A 19,839-nucleotide genomic window follows, 5' to 3' on the forward strand; every position below is an offset into this window, starting at 1 on the left:
GCAAGTCTGGTTGGGTGGAACCTACCCTCTTCACGACATGCTTTTATTTTCTATCATGTTACCTTATTAAGTCCTAAGAAAAACCTAATCAGCAGGATGAGAGAAATAATGCTCAAAAAGGTCAAACAGTGTCCTCAAGTGCACACAACTAATGCAGCTAATAAGTGGCAAAAGCAGTGCCTGGCTAATGCTAACACACGTGCTTAGAATGCTTTGTGACATCGTGTGACTTGCCACCCACATACAAGGCGTTGTCCAATTTCAGGGGGCCAAAGTAGGAAGACCTCACAGAGTTGCTGCTGCTGCATTCCATCCCATTTCCTCTCATTCCTGACCAAAAAAAAACCTGCGGGAGGGCTGCAGAGCTGGTGGGCACACACTCACTGCTGCGCCACACAGTTTGAGGGCAAAGGAAGACAACAGAGGGAGCTGAGCACATGAGTCCAGACCCTCTTTTTTTGTATTAGGTACATTAAGTATTGTGCACATTCGTCTTGTTCATCGAGCTTTTGCAAAAAAAATTAAAAAGCAGTGTAGTTTTCTTATAAAGAAATGAGATCCTGGCACATTAGTCTTACATTTACCCTTGAGGATAAGGATTCTTGCTGATAAGAAGTGTGCTATAAAATATGGATACCATGTTTCAAGTATTTAAGGATAAAGCGATAAACATGCAGATGGGGCCATTAATGAACATTAATTGCTTTAAATTAGGTTTTATTGTGCAGTGGGTAAATTGGAAAGTACACATTTGCATTGGTAATAGAAAATTAATTTAAATGCTTCAGGAAGCAAAATATCACCTGATGTGCTAAAACCTGTTATTTGGGTAGACTGAAAAGGAAACTTGAAGGGCACTGTGTATGAAAATAAAATAATAAAATAAAATTTGCTGAAGGCACACATACATGAGTACACCTCCTTAGGTGGAAACCCTGTATGCCACTGAGTTTGCCGAAGCCAAGAAAGATCCCAGATGGTGCCTGGTTTAATGTTACAGGAGCACTGCACCGTGTCTCCAGTGTGTAGGTTATGTAAGGGCGCACTGTAAATCTGAGCGTTTCATGGGCCTTCGGGAGGTTATTGAATCCTTCCTCCTCCCTCCAGGGAGGTCATGTTGTCTTAAGATCTTCCAGAACAGATTGTTGCCTACCCAAGTCTTGTCAACGCTTGGAGGGACAATGTGGCTCTCCCTTCCTCAGTGGCCCATTTCTCGCCAGGATCCATCTGGACCCACATGGAAGAAGCATTCCCTCAGGCCTCTATCTCTCTCTCCCGTAATGCTTTAAACCTGTATCTTCTCATTCAGTTTCTGAAGAGTTGGTAAGCAGAGTATATATGTGATTTAATTGTTCAACTTTCTTATGCTTGGATAGATAACCTTCTTTCTTTTCTTTAGCACTTAAGTTTTTTATATTTCTATCCTTATTTTTCTCTGAAAGGGATATTGTTATATTGTAAATCAGAAGACGCCTTAATCAATAAGCCAAATTTATTTGGAGTCCTTTTCATTTCGCTAGCGCTAGCAGGCCCAGAGGAAATCTTGCTTCTCAAATTCTGGGGCCCAATATGGTGGAAGTCTTTCCTATTTATATATTTTTCAGCTTTTTTTTTTTTCCAAATTTGGAAAGAGACTTCCAGACCTTCTGAGAAAAAGTCCTGTGTGCTGGGACAGGGCCATGAGACCATATCTCAAGGCCTGGCCTGGCGCCAGCACTGACTATTCTGTCTGGGGCATAGTTTATGGCCTCTCTGGAATGGGGAGTAGTCTTATTTTTCCCTATTATTTAAGCAAGCAAACGTTTACAGAAGCCAGAATAGCAGGGTTAAGTTTTAAGCAGCAGTTTTTACCCAAGATGGAGGTTGCTATGCTACAATATTATTTAAAAATATTAAAAATTCTCTGATAAGAGAGGAACATAATTAAGACTTTATATCCTAAGGTAAAAGTAGTAGGGTATTGTCATCATAGCAGTTAGACTTCCTTAGCCAATTGTGCTGCTGTTCCTTGAGGCAGGGAAGAATGTGAGAGAAGTGGGGTTGGGAGGAGGAGCAGGAAACTGAGGCTTAAGTAGCATAGAATACACTGGTGTGGAGTTGAAGAGGCAAATTGAGGCCAGAGATTTAAATTTGAGACCCATCACTTTATAGATTAATTTCAAAGCCATGGGATTGCATGAGATCACCTAAGGCAGGGGTGGGGAACGTCTGGCCTGTGGTCCATATAAGGCCTTCAAAATCATTCGGTCTGGCTCTGCCAAGGTATTAGTGGTGAGTTCATTGTTTGACCAAATATAGCAGGCTAATTTTTAAGTTGATAATTTTGTATGGCCCACGAATGGTGCTATAAATATTCAAATGCCCTCAGCAGATAAGGGAAGGTTCCCCACCCCTGATAAGGAGTAAATATAGAAAGTGAAGTCAATATAGGATGAACTGAACCTCAGACACTTTAGCATTTTGAGATCCGAAAACTGGAGGATGAACCAGCAAAGAAAACTCAAAAGAAGCAAGGCCAGAGATGAAATAGAAAAACTAGGAGAATGCTTTAAGATCTGTGTGGCCAGCTGTGTTTAATGCTATTTAGAGGTTGAGTAAGAGGAGTTCCTTGTTGACCTTGGCAGTCATTTTGGGTAGTGTAATAAGGACAATGGCTATTTAAGTAGATTCAAGCGACAATGGCAGATGAAAAGCAGAGCTATTGAATAGAAACACTCTTTTCAGAGGCTTTAATATAAAGGGGAATAGAGAACAGGTGATAGTAGAGGGGAATATGAGCTCAAGAATAAAATGTTTTAAGGTATGAGATCTTATGGCAAGAATGTATACCAGTGGAAATTATTCAGTAGAAGAAAGAAATGATGATCTAGAGAGAAAGGAAGTGCCAAAGGAAGGGATGTTATCCAGTGCACAAGTGGAGTATTGATTCTAGATCATCCAGGGAGAGTTCATCTATGGTTATTGAATAGAGGTTAGATAGATGGGAAACGTTAGAAATTCAGTTCATTAAATAAAATATTGAACTCCTCTCTTTATATATTTGAATCAAATTTTGTTTCAGGTAATCAAATATTTTCTTAGGTCTTTGAACAATCCATTGGTTCTTGGAAGAGGGGGCCCATTGTGCCAAATAAATAATGAGCAGGAAACAGAAATGAAAAATATTGTGTTTGTGTGGCCAAAGATTTTATAAGTGCTTCCTGTCTCCTTGGAGGTCCATTCTGGTTGTTCCTTGAACATGCCTTCTAATAACTGGGATCAGAGCTCCAGGGTAACAGGAATAGGCTGTGAACTTGAGTTTACTGGACACTTAGGGAGAATGAAAGTACCAGCAGAGAGTAGCTTATAACTATGAGTAAAAGGGACCACCCCCCTCTGTCCAAATCTAATTTTAATATAATCTCTACTGGGTCAGTTTCCTTCTTGCTTCCACATGGGCTGAGGGGAGCTAGCTCAACCCATTACTAGGAGTGCTCCAAATGTTTTCAGAGCTTAGAGTCCAGGCTTGAATGCCATCATCCACTCCCTCCAAAATCCTTTAGAACTCAAATCAGAAGGAAGACTCTTCTTCCCTATTATTTCCAGGACTGCTCATTTCCTGTGCCAGGATTTGTTTTCTTCCCAAGATAATTGACAGTGCCATTTTCCTTCAACTGGATCTAGGCCTAACTGCAAGTATGTCCTGGATCCAGGTTCTCAACAGGACCGTTACCATAATGCAGTTCTCAAGTGTATTATGACCAAGTACCACAGACTAGTGGCTTAAATTAGAATTTTATTTCTAATATGTTTTGGTGTTAGTTTTGTTAATCTTTTGCTTTGTAGACATTCTGTGGACAATTTAATCTAGAAAATTGTGTTCTTTATTTCAGGGATATTTTCTATTGATTATTTGAACACTTGTTCTTTAATATTCTACCTATCTTCTTCAAGAACTCCTACTTGTCAGTGTGGACTCTCCCAGGGCTTTCTAGGTGAATCCTCTGGTTTACTTATATTTTTTTGTGTGTTTTTTGTTTCTTAAACTTTTTGTTCCAGTTCCTGGAAGATTTTTTTTTTCAATGGATCTGATATCTTCCAATCCTCCTATTAATATTTTCCATTTCTAATATGAAATTTTTAATATATAATATTGTATTATTCCTTTTAATAGCATCCAATTCTTGTTTCATGACCACAATGTTTTCTCATCTCTGAGAATTTCTTAGTTAGTTGTTTTAAAACTTTCTATATCACCTCTTTTTTTTAAGTGCTTTTTTTAGAAGAAAATTCAGTTTGTTTTTACCACTTTCTTTTATGTGGGAAGAATTTTTCAAATGTTTAAATATTTTCTTATACTTAATAGTGAGGCAATAAAAATCTTTTAAGGTGATCATTAATGGCTCAGCATTTTTTTTTTTGGGAGGAGGGGCCTGGGTGTCCTGAAAGTGTCAATTTCTCTTTTTTATTTATTACTATATATACAGGTGGTTATTTTTCTCAGAGAAGAACCCTCTTAATTCCTCCTGGAGTGTGTGAGCCAGGCTGCTCGCATTGTGGGAGTTGAGTGGGGAAGAACAGACTTTCACTTATTGCCTCTGTTAGGCCTCTCCTACATGGCCCTCAAATAGACTCATTGTTACTGAGTTCACATAATCTGATGTAGTCTCAGCAGAAATAAACATTCCTTCCTTGGGATGGAGAAGAACCTTAGAAACACATGGCACCTCCAATTTCTGTGGTTCAGCAGTGCTCACTTCCTGGCCTAGCTGCATCCCCTTTCCTCCCTCCCACACACTACAGACTTGCATTTTAGCTCTGCTTTCAAAAAATTGGGTGATATCACTGATTTTTGTCTCCTCTCCCATTCTCAAGAGAATTTTTCTTTCTGAATCTTCACATCATCTGCCCCTCTGTGTGTGTTTGTATCTAAATTTCCTAGAAAGATACCAATCATACTGGATTAGAGCCCTCCTCATTTTAATTAAATTACCTCTTTAAAGACTCTATCTCTAAAAACAGTCATATTCTAAGCTACTGGGGGGTTAGAAATTAAAATTATAAGCCTGGATGAGGGGACACAATTCAACCCAGAGCAGGCTCTATGGAGGCAGAGCTGCTTGACCAGAAAAAACTCTCACAGCATAAACACTATAACTGACGCACCCAGTGCAATATTCAACTCCATTACAGTTCCACTAAACAAATTTATACTTACTGAATTAAATGAAGTTGAATGATTTAAGATATGAATTCTTCATATCAATTGTAGATAGTCCAAGGCTCAATACATTTCCCTGATAAATTGCTTTATGATTTCCATTCTACCCCCTAGAGACATAAACAATTATTGTTTTTAAAGTCCCCATCCCCAGGTTGTGGTTGTCTATCTCAAGGTTTTTGAGGTCTAAGTCATAATTTCCTAAATTATGTATGATTGTGTTCTTCAGAAAAGACCAAGAAAAGGTGACTAGTCTTGTGAAGTCAAGATAAATGACACCTTCTGCTTCCTTTCATCTGTGAGATTCATTATTCTGTCAGAGCAGTAATTTAGATGGCTGTGATTTGTTACTCAAAAAGTTATTTTGGTTCTTTCAGCACTCTTGTCTTGGGTTGGGTGTGGTAATCAGCAGGTTTTCTTGATTAGAAAATGTCTCCAAGTGAACTAGAAACAGGAGGAAGTTCAAGATCACCGTAGAGAAAAGTTGTCTTTATGTTTACTTTTTTTCAAATACTAGATCATGATGCATGTAACAGATCTCTGAGTTAGAGCACATCTCTGAGGTCATCTCTATAGGTGGTTGGAAAAATTTTCAGATCAAAAGAAAAAGTTTCTTGCCACATGAATTGAGTCTTAGATTACATTATATGGAGCAAAGTATAAGAACATCTACATTGTTGTCTTTTGAGAGTTATTTTCCTGTATTAAGGCAGGTTGGGTTGATTTGTATCTTGATAGGATATATGCTCTCCATCAATAAAGATGAAACAAAATGCAAGACAAATACCATTAAAAGGGAAAGTTAATTAGTCAGAATTATGTTGATTACATTTTGGTTGACTTTGTGTCTCCCCACTTTTTGCCAGTGGATGTGGCATCTAGCTGAAATGAAAGCCTTTCTACTAAGCAGAATGTGATTGGCTGCTCTTTCTACAATGGCCATGAGTGATTCTCAGGTGTGTGTGTGTGTGTGTGTGTGTGTGTGTGTGTGTGCGTGTGTGCGCGCGCGCGTGTGCGCATGTATTATACACACATATATCATACTCTTTTGTTCAAGAAAAATTGAAGTGAAGGAGAAGGTTACATGTCATTTTCATTCCCTGTGCTATATTTCTTGTTAAAAGAGATTTATTTTCGGGATCTTATTAGCAACTCTGTGCCCATATCACTTTGCACTCAATTCTCTTATATGTTTTATGACACTGTGTTGTAAATATTTGATTACATCTCTTTTTGCTCCTTGAGAACTTGAGTCATACTACACTCATAAATATCATTTCAAATTTAAGTGAATATACTTGATCAAAACATGTATTTAGTGTTTATACTTTGTTCTTTAATGTGGAGAAATATTTTAAGGGCTTTGGTCCATGATGTTTGATAATACTCCTATTCATAACACATTTTATAGCTTTCAGGCTAACACTTAAAACCAAATAAATGCAAGATTGGCCACTCAACGGCGACATGAAGAATTGACAATAATATAGAGTTGCTTAGATTCATATTTTGATTTACCTTAACTGTACTTACTAATTGCCACACTATCCATTTCATCATTTATTTGTTTTTCTTATCAACTTAGCTAATTGTCCAATCCTCACAATTTTTTTAAAGCATATGACTATATATCATTTATTTTCTTTTTATATTCACCATGCTCAGTAAAACTTTGCCTCCTGAAGCTGAGTGCTTTATTCCTCTTCTCTGTTTAGTCTATCTTTTGATCCTGTGTAATTATGTTTAAAGATTTCTAGGAACAAAATGATTCTTTGGTATCTGCTGTATTATCAGAGGAACTGCAGCTGTAAACTGGCAAATGGAGGAGAATGACTTGACTCCGGAGGCCACCAGTGACTCTTAGAGAACTGAAAGCAGTGGATGGTGCATAGATCCTGTAGCCACAATACCTGGATTTTAGAGCAGATACAAAAGAGACTTCATAATAGCAAATTTTGTTCATTAGGCTGAAGTGCTTAAGGTGAATTCATGGTGGAAACCTCATTAAAGTCCAATAATGAAAGAGGCTCTTGTATTGATATTTTAAAATAAGTGATAGGTTTATTTCTTTTGTCTTGATCATGATGCAACCTTGCATTAGTTAATGGATTTTTTCCATGTCTTTTGTTAGTGCCAAATGAAAATAATTCCAGAAAAGCACCTTATTAGCGTTATTTAAAAAAAATCCTTGACACACTTTCAGAAGCAAACTTTATATCCTCCCATTCCTTTTTATAAACAAGAAGTTAAATTACCTTCAGGGATTCTACTAGTATCTGAGGCTTTTTTCTTTTTCATATAAGGCCCTACAAGCATTGAATGGGAGTGATTTCATGAAGGTTTGTTTGATGCAACAGTGCAGTCATCAGGTTTATTTGCACCACTTGTGCTATTATCTGTGCCTTGTATATCTAAAGTGTCTGCTTATCCTTTTTAACATTAACAGTGCATTACTGAGGGAAGCATGTAATATATCGTTTGTGATATTTAAATGTCAAACACTTGCTCATCCAGCTAGAGTCCAGCTGTATATAACTGCTCCCTTTAAATCTGTCTTATCTGTGCCTCAGTTGGAAATGTCAATTAAAGAAAGACTCTAATCTCATTAGAAAGGCTGAGTGGCAATGCATGATATTCACATTTATTTGTCAAATTATGTTTCTCTGCCACATTTTGATATTTTAATTAAATGTGCTTTGGCAGCATTTTTACTGATGGAGACAACTCTCTAAAGTAGTCCTCTTTTTAAACTTAAAAAAATATATGTTTTTATTGATTTTTAGAGAGAGAGGAAGGGAGGGAGAGGAGAAAGAGAGAGAGAGAGAAAAGAGAAAGAGAGAGAGAGAAAGACATCAATGTGAGAAGAAAACATCAATTGGTTACCTCCCATACATGCCCTGACCTGGGATCAAACCAGCAACCTGGTAGGTATGTGCCCTGACTAGGATTCGAACCTGCAACTTTCCAACCAACTGAGCACTCGGACATGGTTAAAGCAGTCTCTTTTCTATTGCGTGTACATTAAGACATTGTAAGACCATGAATGCTAGCTGGAATTATTTTATCATTGGTTTAATACATTCATAATTCACTTATTGTTGTCAGTTTCTTTCAAGAAACTGCTAGCCAAAGCATTGTGGAAATAGGACTGATAGCCATTTGTACTAGTGGATTTTGGTTTATCTGGCTATGTCATTGTATTGTTGTGAAACAATCTTTGGTCCTAGGGAAATATTCTCACATCATATGTTTAACTTCTAGTTGTTGTACTGGACTAATGCTGGCTTAAGAAAGAATCTGGTTTGGCTCAGTGGATAGAGTGTCAGCCCACGGACTGAAGGGTCCCAGCGTGAATTCCAGTCAAGGGCTCTTACCTCTGTTGCAGTCTCGATCCCCAGCCCTGGTAAGGGTGTGTATGGGAGGCAACCAATTGATATGTCTTTCACACATCAATGTTCTTTTCTCTCTCTCTCTCTCTCTCTCTCTCTCTCTCTCTCTCTCTCTCTCTCTCTCTCTCTCTCTCTCCCCATCCCTCCAACTCTGTCTAAAAATCAATGGAAAAATATCCTCAGTTGAAGATTAACCAAAAAAACAAAGTAAGAAAGAATCTTACTTTTTTGTAGGGGGAAAACCTTCATAATGATAGCAAAACCTAAACAATTCCTAAGTCATTTAGCATAATAAATCACCAATACTATATTATCTTCAGTTTATAAACACTTTGCAATATGTGAATTACTAACCACAGAGGATCTGAAAACAACTGAAATGTGAGTGTATAGATTTGAAGGCTAGTGTTTGTTTTTAATAGAAGCAGGCATTTCTGTGCCGCATTACTCTGCATATCTCGCTAATTGAAATGATCTTTGTATGCTGAGAAATCTGAAAGGTCGCATTGAGAGCTAAGCCATTTTCTACAAGCACATTAATATTTACGTATGTAGAAATAATTAAGCATTTGTAATTTTGGATAAAGTAGGTATGGTTGTAACAGGTTAAACACTGATTTCACACATACATTTATTGTCCCAACAACTAAACTATTTTTCCTAGAGTAAAAAGTTCTATATTTCCTATTACATAGAATTTCGAGGAACCAGGGTAAAATAATTATCTTTTATCCTCATATCTCTTTTGTATTTTGATTTTCCCCTAATATTCCTTTTCACTAGTTTCTACATGAATTCATCAAAGGGTGATGTGTTTTAAACTACATTTTACATATCTGGAGATACTGTGTGGAGGGGCAATAGAAGATGTCTAATTTTTGAATTGTATTAAGTATCTGAATTAAATGTGGTCATTGGCTATTTGAGACCATCCAATGCTTTAGAATTGAAGTCTTCACCTACAGTCAGAAATGTAAGTGGAATCAGGCCTAGGAGACGTGTGTCTAATTTTAGAGGCTTCTCCAAAACTCAAGCCTACGAACTAAGTTCTCAGTGTGCCCATGGCAGTGAGGGGTATGCCAGTTGATGCTAGAAATGGATTCTCTCCCCCAGGTAACCTGTTGCTGATAGAAGACAAAACTTTGAATGACTCCTGGATTTGAAGTATTCTCATTGTGTTGTCATCCCTGCACTTAACATCCTTTCACACCCTTGACACCTGAACTGACAGCCTTAACCTGTTACCACTTGCTAGCTCAGCTCTAAGGCATGAAATGTACAGGTAATTACAATGCACTCTACGGCAGTGTGTGACAGGCAGCTGGGTGCTGGCAGAAGACCCATCCAAGTAAGAGGTATGAGATGTACTTATGAGCTGCTTGCTGGGATAGCCATAGTAGAAAAATTCTGTGTGTGCACGCATGTGTGTGTGCGTGTGCGTGTGTGTGTGTGTGTGTGTGTGTGTGTAATATAGGGTAGGGCAGAAGTAGGTTTACAGTTGTGAATATGCAAAACAGTTTATTCTTGTATTATTATTAATTAATTATTATATTATTTTCTATGTGAACGACAGTAAATCTACTTTTGCCCACCCTGTACATTTAATACATATGTGGTTGTGGGTGTATGTGTGTGTGTAAACACACAACACAAACATATTTGCACAGCATTATTTTTATTTGCTTATTTAGCATGCAACAAAAAAATGTGGGTGAAAAGTGTGATCAATACATAAAATGAGTATTCAGTACACAGCCCACAGCAGCGATCTATTTGGCAGGGGCTGGCTCTCTTCATCTGAGTCTTCTATTTTTAATAGATAAGTATCATTTAACTATTATTCTCTCTGCCATGATTCTAAAACAAGCCCATGGAAAGTGATAATGCAGGTCAAACCAATCATTTTGGCACTAAGTAGACCAGAAATTGATTATTTTATTTAAGACAAAAGGATTTATATGTGGATAGTTTATTTCTCTTATTACCTCATTCTTGTTCTTTTTTGTCCTAAAAAAAGATAGAAATAGGATGACTGATTGTGAAAGGAGGATTAATTCTTAAATATCTGGCATAGGAATATGGAAGGACAAAGTTTGTATTGTATTTTGTGGCTTTACTCAAGTTTACATCATTAGCACAAATTTATGTTTCTAATCATGCATTTATGTAGTGAGTTTCATACCAACAGCATGTAGTATCTGTGTTAGCTAATACATAGACAATAAACAAGATATTAATTCACTAATTTAATTAACATGTGTGCTGAGCATCCTATATAATAAAAGGCTAATATGCAAATAGAACAAATGGTGGAACAACTGGAACAACTGGACAACCGGTCGCTTTTACATACGCTGACCACCAGGGGGTGTGTGCGGAACATAGTGGGCTTTGGCTGCGGCGGGATGGTGGAGCAGGTGAGCAGGGCTGCCAGACCAAAGTGGGGCACTGGTCGCTGTCATCGGGGCAAGCCTCTGGTGGTTACTGAAAATTCTTTGCTCCCGTGCGCCACAGTCCCGCCTGGCACTCGCACCTGTTGTTGGCATCGGCCCCACTCGTGCCCATTGCCAGTGCTGGAGCTGCCACTCACACCCACTGCCAGCACCAGCCCCACTCACATCCGCAGCCAATCCCAGAACCGCTGCTCACACCCATTGCCAGTGCCCAATCACTTCAGGCCATCAGAGGGTGCAAGAGGTGGCTGCCAGCCCTGATCGCCCCTGAAGGCTTCTCTACCTCCCCCTACTCCTGAGGGGTGATTGGGGCAGCAGCTGCCGCTTACACCCGCTGATGGCACCAGTCCCTGTGGAAGTGACTGGGGCCGGCACCATCAGCGCATGGGAGTGGCGGCAGCAGGAGTGGGGCTGCCGGCAGACAGGGGACCAGAGGCCACAGCGGGAGGGGCCAGACAAGGAGGATGGGCCAAGACCCACCCCTGTGCCTACTGCAGCCTTGCAGCCCACAGTTCCTTTCAGGGTGCACGAATTCATGCACTGGGCCCCTAGTCAATAATATTTGAGGCATCATGCAATTGGGATCTTCCATTCTGTAGGAATGAGACAGAATGGAATTATGTCCACCCATCTAACACTGTATCTCTTCCATGATGGGGTTAAAATGGAAAATAAGCAGAATTATATCTCAAGTAATCCTATCTAATAAAAGAGTAATATGCAAATTGACACAAGTAATATCCAACACACAAGATGGCTGCCCCCATGTGGCCAAAGATAGCTGCCCCCATGTGGACATAAGATGGCCACCACAAGATGACCAGCAGAGGAGGGCAGTTGGGGGTGACTGGGCCAGTAAGGGAGGGTAGTTGGGGGAGACCAGGCCTGCAGGGGAGGGAAGATGGGAGGGGACCAGGCCTGCAGGGGAGGGCAGTTAAGGGTGACTGGGCCAGCAGGAGAGGGCAGTTGGGGGTGACCAGGCCAGCAGGGGAGGGCAGTTGGGGAGTGACCAGGCCTGCAGGGGAGGACAGTTAGGGGTGACTAGACTGGCAGGGGAGGGCAGTTAGGGGTGACCAGGCCAGCAGGAGAGGGCAGTTAGAGGCAATCAGGCTGGCCAGGGAGCAGTTAGGCATCGATCAGGCTGGCAGGGGAGTGGTTAGGGGTGATCAGGCTGGCAGGCAGAAGCGGTCAGGTGCAATCAGGCAGAGGCAGGTGAGCAGTTGGGAGCCAGCAGTCCTGGATTGTGAGAGGGATGTCCAACTGCCTATTTAGGCCCGATCCCAGCAGTTGGACATCCCTCGAGGGGTCCCAGATTGGAAAGGGTGAAGGCTGGGCTGAGGGACACCCCCCCCCCTCGTGCACAAATTTAGTGCACTGGCCCTCTAAACCTATTAATAAAAGCCTATATGGTTATGATGCCCTCATGCTGTGACGCCCTCACGCCATGATGAGCGATCACCAGGAGGCTGCATGCACAGCGGGCGCACGTGGGTGGCGGGGCTGCGTGTGCACATGGGTGGACAGGGCCTTGACACTGCATGTGCAGCACAGAGATGGGTCCCGTGGTTCTGTGTGGTGACGCCAGGGTCCTGTGGCTCCGCGGGGCGCGGAGGCGGGTCCCGCAGCTCTGGCCTACCTCTTTGGGGCAGTCCATTGAGGAGCTCTAGATGGGTGGGCGGGGCCTACCTCTTTCGGGCAATGGATCGTGGGGCTCCTGCACTGTGAGAGGGCACAGGCCAGGCTGAGGGACCCTCCTCCCGCCAGTGCATGAATTTTGTGCACCTGCCCTCTAGTTAAAATATAATTTCTTAAACTCAGATACACCTTGGGAAAGATGACAACTACTGCATTTTATTTCTGTTTTCCCTCATTGACCCAGAATAATTTCCCAGAACTTCCAAGGAACTGAGAAACATAGCCCACATCTGTGTCATGTTGTCTAACTCCCTGCCAAATTGTAAGGGCCAGAGAGTAATTCAGAGAATGAGCTTTTCATTTAAGATGCTCAGTTAATGACAGTGGCTGACAAAATTGCAGGTATATAGTATCAGGGTTATATTTTAAAGCTGAAAATAATTTTATTTTTGGAATGTACAACTTTACTCACCTAAGTTATTACTTACCCATTGGAAAAGTAACCCATCATTAAATTTTCATAGGAGGAGGAAGGCGTTTGCCTGCAGTTACACACAACACATCATCACACTTTCTCATTACCATAAACATCTCCTCCAATTTGGGGTCTCATTTTCTTTACAAACACAGCTTGAAAAACTTCCTCTTTGCCAGATTATTCAAGTAAATGATGATCTTTCGAGCCAGGAAAATAACTGTCACAAGTGAAAAAACATTTTTATTGATGTGAAACTCAAGATTGTGGTTTAGCCCACAGCAATGCACATATTTTCCTTTAATAATTACAGCTTATTACCTGTGTAAATAGTGCTGAAATGGTGCTTAGTCCATACTGCGTAGAGGCCAAAGCCATCTAAAAACGTCTTGAGTTATTGTAGTTTTCTATCGAAGGCAAGGCAACTGAACCTATTCAGGCTTAATGTTCCATTTTGTGTTGGCTAGGCACGTCTGAGAAGGATTGATAGTCATTTTTTTATTGCTGCTGTTATTGTTTTAATTTAGTACATCTAATAACTTCCATTCCTAAGACACTGAATGCGCAAGACAGCCCCTTCCATCAAGAAGCTCATGATCTGTGCAACTAAATAATAAAACAGAAAAGGCTCCTTGATAAAGCAAGCACGCTTACAGTCAAGAAAAGTTAAAATGCCATATGTTTGTTCCAGTTCTCTAATCGTTGTCCGTATGTAAAATTATAGCTCTGGAGCTTAATTTTTTTTATTGCGGAAACAGACTTAGAAGATAACTCCGTATAACACTGGTGTTGAGAAATGGGATTCGCAGCCATATGTTATAGATACATTTTATTTGGCATCTATTGTGTATAGTTACTTTTTACGCCATTTCCCGTTGCAGAGTCCAATGCATGTGATAATCAGATATAGTAAAATGTGGATTTGGGTATTTAATATTTACGGGAGATAAAAGTACAATTTAATGTATGCATGCTTACTGCTCCCTTCCCTCCAGGCTCTCTTTTTTCCTTTCTGTTAAAGAAACATTGAGCAAATACCAAATACATTCTGAAGGAGCCAGAAGAACATTTATTTATTTATTTTTTACAAATATGGTGGTAAAATGTTCATTTTGTGAGTACTCTCAGTATAACAAATAGACAAAATAATTCTGTTAAAAAATAATCTGTGCCGTGAGACAAATTTACAGCCTCCACCTCCAGTGAATATATTATCTCTATCCACAGTAGAATATGTGTGTGGTTTCAAAACAGGCTATTAAAAGTTTCCTTGGGGTGGAAACTTCTGGGTTTGGGGTGGGATTCCACGCTGCAACACATGGCGTGTTCTTTTTTTGTGATTTGGTCACAGTTGGCTGAAAGTCAATTACTTTGAATTTGGGCAACTTATGTTTGTAACACATCTAGACAGGGTGAATTTGAAGAATGATTACAATATGCAGAATGTCTCTAAACATGCTCACAGTTGAGCTCACTTTGGTATTTTAGATTTGTAGGCAATGAAGGGCAGAAATGATTATATATTTCCAACTCACATATGAGCCAATCTCTGAAAAATCTGAAACGCTTTCCATCTCTAAAATGATCTTGTAGTGTGCATGTCAATCCAAGAGGCAGTTCACACAATGGGCTCAATGGATCTAAATGTTATCCCAGGTGAGGGCAGGCATGCTGGTTGGTAGCTTTGGAACTAGAGGAATAAAATGAGGGGCCGGGCGGGGGGCGGGGGAGAGCAGGGCAGCGGATGGCAAAGATTAAGACCCGTCTGTCTTTTTAGGGGCATGGGTAATAAATGAAGAAGCAAAAGCCAGTGAGCCATGATGATTGACAGTACAATTTATCACTAAAAATTGACTAAGACAGTGAATGAGATAGTCAAACCCTGGTTTACGCATTCATATCATTTGTCTAATAGATCTATTGACTCTCCAGCTCCAGTTTTGTCAACCAAACCTTTTTAAACTTCTGCCTGGTGGTACTAAGCTATGCTGTAGGAATTCGTCTGAATGCTGTCTTTTTATGTGTAAATAAAATTTGTTTTTCTATTTTAATGAATTTTGTTATTTGTGGTTTATGTGGCTTCCTCCAGCTGGTAGCATAGAGGTAGGATGAGTTTAGTCCAGATCCTAATGATGGCAGACCGAAGGTACTTTCTTTTGTTTTTAGTTGCTGCCCACCTTTTCAGGTCTTGAGAGATACTGCTAAAGGAATAATAGAGAAGAGATGCTCACTTGATAGAGAGGTTTATTCTCTAATGCTATCAGCTATCAAATCCATAATCTCAGAATTTAAGTGTGTTTTTATTAATGAATTTTTATTGAACTTATAATCCTACTGTCCAGAGCAGCCCTCCACCACCCCCACCTGCTGAGGAGTGACCAGCACCAAGGGCCCTGAGACCATGGCCAGCAAATTCCCCAGCTGACTTTCAGACTAGCACATTCCTGCTGGGCCTGAAGAGTCTTGGGGAGCCCCCTACCCCTCCCAGTCCGGCCTCAGCTCTGCCTAGTTCCAGCAAAGCCCCTGATAACAGCAGCAGCAGCAGCAGCAGCAGCAGCAGCAGCAGGCTGAGTGCAAGGAGGCTGCTGATACACGCAAGACAGTGATGGTGGGGCCCCACCCTCTGAAGAAGACCTTTGACTCTGGGGACAAGGTTCTGTTAGAAGTAGACATTGAACAACACTATGCTGAGCTGCCCGAGTTGAGTTTTGGCCTGAGGAGGTATTGCCCTCACCTACCCTGCGGTATCTGGCCACCTTGCCCTGGGCCATCCTGGGCTCCTAAGACAAGAAAAGGAAGGACTCCACTGACCTAGACTCCATCCCAAGGACCCCACCTCACCCAAGCACAAGATGAAGAAACACTCCAGCTCAGAGCCCAATACCCTCAAGGGTGCCAAGTGCGAGGGGGACATCTTCACCTTTGACCACACAGGTACGGAAGCCAAGGATGTACCAAGGAAGCTGGAATATGAGCAAGTGCCATACTTGTCCCAGTGGCCCTCTGTGGACCAGTGCAACCCTGGTCATGCAGCTCTGCCAGGACCCTGCCTTCTCCCCATCAGCCCCGGCCACCGCAGCCTTCCAGGCCCTCTAGGCAGACATCTTCTCCCCACCCCAGCCCCACCGTGGTCTGTCTGCAGTTGAAGATCCATGAGGTACACCAGAAGATTATGCAGGCAGCCATTCCCATGGAGCAGGCCCTGGGAAACCAAGGCCTTGCTCCCTGGACTGCCCCCCGCCCCCACCACTGGCACAGCTGCTGCCCCTGTTCTCACTGCCAGCCCTGCTGGGTGCCCTGCACCCACCTCAACCTGGCATATCCCAGAACCTGCCTGGAAGGAGGCCCCCAGTCCTACCCCCACCCCCTGCTCCCTCCATACCCACAGATTCCCTCAGGACATCGACAGTATGTAAGTGGCAGGAATTGGGGCGGTGGGCAAGATGGTTACCTTCTCCCCAATAAAGCTATTTTATCCTTTCCATTTTGGGGTGGAATGAGGCCTGCTACTCTGTGTATTCCTGTCTCCCCACAGCTCCCTCCCAATGATGGGTGTCAACTGAGGGGAAGCAGGGGCACAGCCTCCCTCCACCGAGCCCCAGTATATAATAACCTGGAATATGTTACCTTCAGATCTTTTCACTTGTACTTTATGCAGAACGGCTCTTATTAGGGCTGAAAGCAGAGAGAAGTGAGGGCCTGTGGAGTAGGGGGAGTTCATGCACCCCTTTTTCCCCAGAAGGAATTGGGCTCAGGTTAGTTTGGGGGTGGAGGCTCCTTCACTTTGCCACAGGCATGGGAGGGTTCTCTCCCACCCACTCTGTCCTCCCAACTTGGGTTGTACTTTCCAAGGTGATTACCCCTATGCTTATCCCATCTCCAGAACAAAACATGTTGATCATGTGCAATATTTCTCACTCTGCTTAGAATTCAGCATAATTGGGAGTAATGCTGTTTCTCTCTCTCTCTCTCTCTCTCTCTCTCTCTCTCTCTCTCTCTCTCCTCCCTTCCTTTCCTTCCTTCCTTCCTTCCTTCCTTCCTTCCTTCCTTCCTTCCTTCCTTCCTTCCTTCCTTCCTTTCTCTCTCTCTCTCTCACACACAGCATCTCTAGCCTCGGTGAGCAAAGAGTGCAGGAGGGACCAAGCGTCTCAGCCCCCATCATTTCACCAGGGGGCTAAGACCCAGAGAAGTCCAGTGACTCATCCAAGGCCACACAGACTAAGCTGTGGTATAAGTGCCCAAGGCAGGGTTGTAGTGCCCCATCCTAGCCCTCCCACCCCACTCAGTAGCTCAGAGCCTCCCAGCCAATCAGGGGCTACTTCGAGTCCTGGGGCCAGGCCACTGGCAGCCTCATGTCTGCCTCTGCATCTACCTGTACAATGGGTCCCAGGAGCATGGCCTCCAGTGACACCTGATCTCCTCCGCCTCCCTAACCTCCATGACCTCCACATCCAGATAGTCTGGGATTGAAAAGTCAGGCCAGGGCCACAGTGCCATCAGAGCCCACACCACCACCCACTAGTGCTGCACATGGTGCTGGAGGCCCTGCAGGCAGGAGAGCAGCTCCTGGACCCCTCGGTGGTGGCCATCAAGGTTTATGTCCTGCAGAAGTTCCCTGTGGTAGATGCCATTGGCTCAAGGACCTGCAGAAGCGGGCCCTGGACGCTGGTCTGCAATGCTTCCTCCTTGTCCCACCAACTCCAAGGCCAAGGGGGACACTGGCAGCTTCAAATTAGTTCCCAAAAACACAAAACAATCGAGTCCAGATAGATACCCACCATGTCAGCCCCCCAGAGACCTGATGAGGCCATGGAGGAGGCCCCCAGGAACGGTGGCCAGACCAAGGACAGAGAGGCAAGACTGCACAAGGCCAGGATGGGCCCCGACAGCCAGGCACGGCCACAAAGGCCCCTCCTGGTGTCAGAGGATCCCTTGGGTTAAAGGTAGAGAGAACAGCCCGGCAGATGCCAAGGCCTACAGGAAAATCAAAGCTGGACGCAAAATTTAAAAACCCACGGTTACCAAGGGCCAGAATGGTGCAGCTTCCCCAACCAAAAAGAAGACTGAGGACAAGGTCCCTAAAGAGGACGCTGCTCAGGGAACCAGGGAAGCGTCAAAAGCCAAGGCCGCTGCTGCCCCTAAGGACAGTGGGTCCAAGACGGTCCCTGTACCTAGAAGACAGAAATCCCCAAGGGCCCAAGAAGCGTTGGCATGCCTGTCAAGGCCTCGTCACCCAAAGGGACCAGTAAGAAGGCAGAAGCCAAGAATTAGAGGTGGAGGTGAAGAGAGACTAAGATTCTGATGGGAGTTTTTATTTCCCAACTAAACATCACTCTATTTATTTCACTGTAACCTACTTATCAATAAAGAAATTTTCCCCTCCAAAAAAAAAATAAATAAGTAAAAGAACAGGCACAATTTCTTAGCTTATACTTAGTAAAAGGGTCTCCAAAAAAAGCAGTTTACTTGGTTGCTTCCTCGTCAGGAATACCAATTGGTTTGTGGACTTACTTTTCTTTTTAATAATTGTTTGTGTGGTTGGTAAGTATGAAGAAGAAAACAGAGTCCGATTTTGGGCCCATCCTCCTAGAAAGTGGAACACTGCTTCCTTGATTATTTTTTGCTATTCAGCACTCTGAAATTTGGTGTTTTCTTCTGTCAATAGATACTTGTTGAGAAATATGATACTAACTTCAAATGATGCTGGCCATCGGCACCTCCTTTTTATTATAATATGCAACATCCAATTTTGATTTTCTATCCATGTTGATAATTCAGCTATTTTAGAAACCAGCTATTAGGCTGAACATTCACAGGGAATACAAAAAGGGAAAATTGGCTCATTTTGAGAAAAGCCCTAGGTGTCCTTTAGTTGATCATGTTTTGAATTTCAGTGAAGAAAACTTCTGATGGATGCTATGGACAGAAATCACCTCTTCAGCACCGAACATTGCAATGTCATAGCTTTGAGGTATTTGACACAGTCTCACAAAACGGGCTTCATACGATCCCATCATATTAGATTTAAGAACATGACTGAATCTTGGAATTAAATAAAATAAAACTGTAAATTAAAAAGTATCCTTAAGAAAAGAACTGGCAACTAAGAACCGATGGACTGTAAACATCAGGCAGAAGTACAAGAATGCTAGAGCATTTGGTTTCATTACTCAGGTTGTAATTTATATGCAGGCATAGTAGGCTGTGTATGATTTACTATTCAAAATGCAATCAAGCCATCTTTGTTTGATAGATTGGTATTTTGAGTTTTCATAACAAAAGCTTTCCAAGACACTATTGCATGACTCCCTTCCGACTTGGTATTTGAAACCAGATAATGGACTGTCTTATAAATACAACACACACATCTCCAGTGTGCTCCCCGGGACCTTCATGGATCATCTGAAATGAAAGTCATCTCCCAGGCCAGAAGGGAATACTGAGGAAGTCCTATTGGCTCTGGTATCTCGCAATGTTTACCTCCATTTACCTGAACAGAGATTACCCTTCAAGCACTGTCAAGGACTTCTGAAATTGTTGAAATGCATTTTTGGATCACTTTTCAAAGTGCCTCTGTGCAGAGATCATTACTCTGCATGGAAACTACACAGGAACAGTGAAATAAGAAAACCTATTCCAAACACGTGGGAAGGTCTTGTCCCTTGTAAAATGAATGCCCTCAAGAGA

At 42.2% G+C, this 19,839-nt stretch overlaps 1 protein-coding gene and 1 pseudogene across 1 annotated transcript in view; both read left to right on the plus strand.

Annotated features, from left to right (window-relative positions):
* Window positions 1-19,839, plus strand: part of HS6ST3 (heparan sulfate 6-O-sulfotransferase 3) — a 702,271-nt gene that overhangs the window by 546,319 nt on the left and 136,113 nt on the right. The window lies entirely within an intron of this gene.
* On the plus strand, window positions 17,532-18,423 carry LOC129149956 (histone H1.8-like; annotated as a pseudogene).

This window comes from Eptesicus fuscus, chromosome 8 (genome assembly GCF_027574615.1).
Source record: "Eptesicus fuscus isolate TK198812 chromosome 8, DD_ASM_mEF_20220401, whole genome shotgun sequence".
NCBI classification, from domain to species: Eukaryota; Metazoa; Chordata; class Mammalia; order Chiroptera; family Vespertilionidae; genus Eptesicus; species Eptesicus fuscus.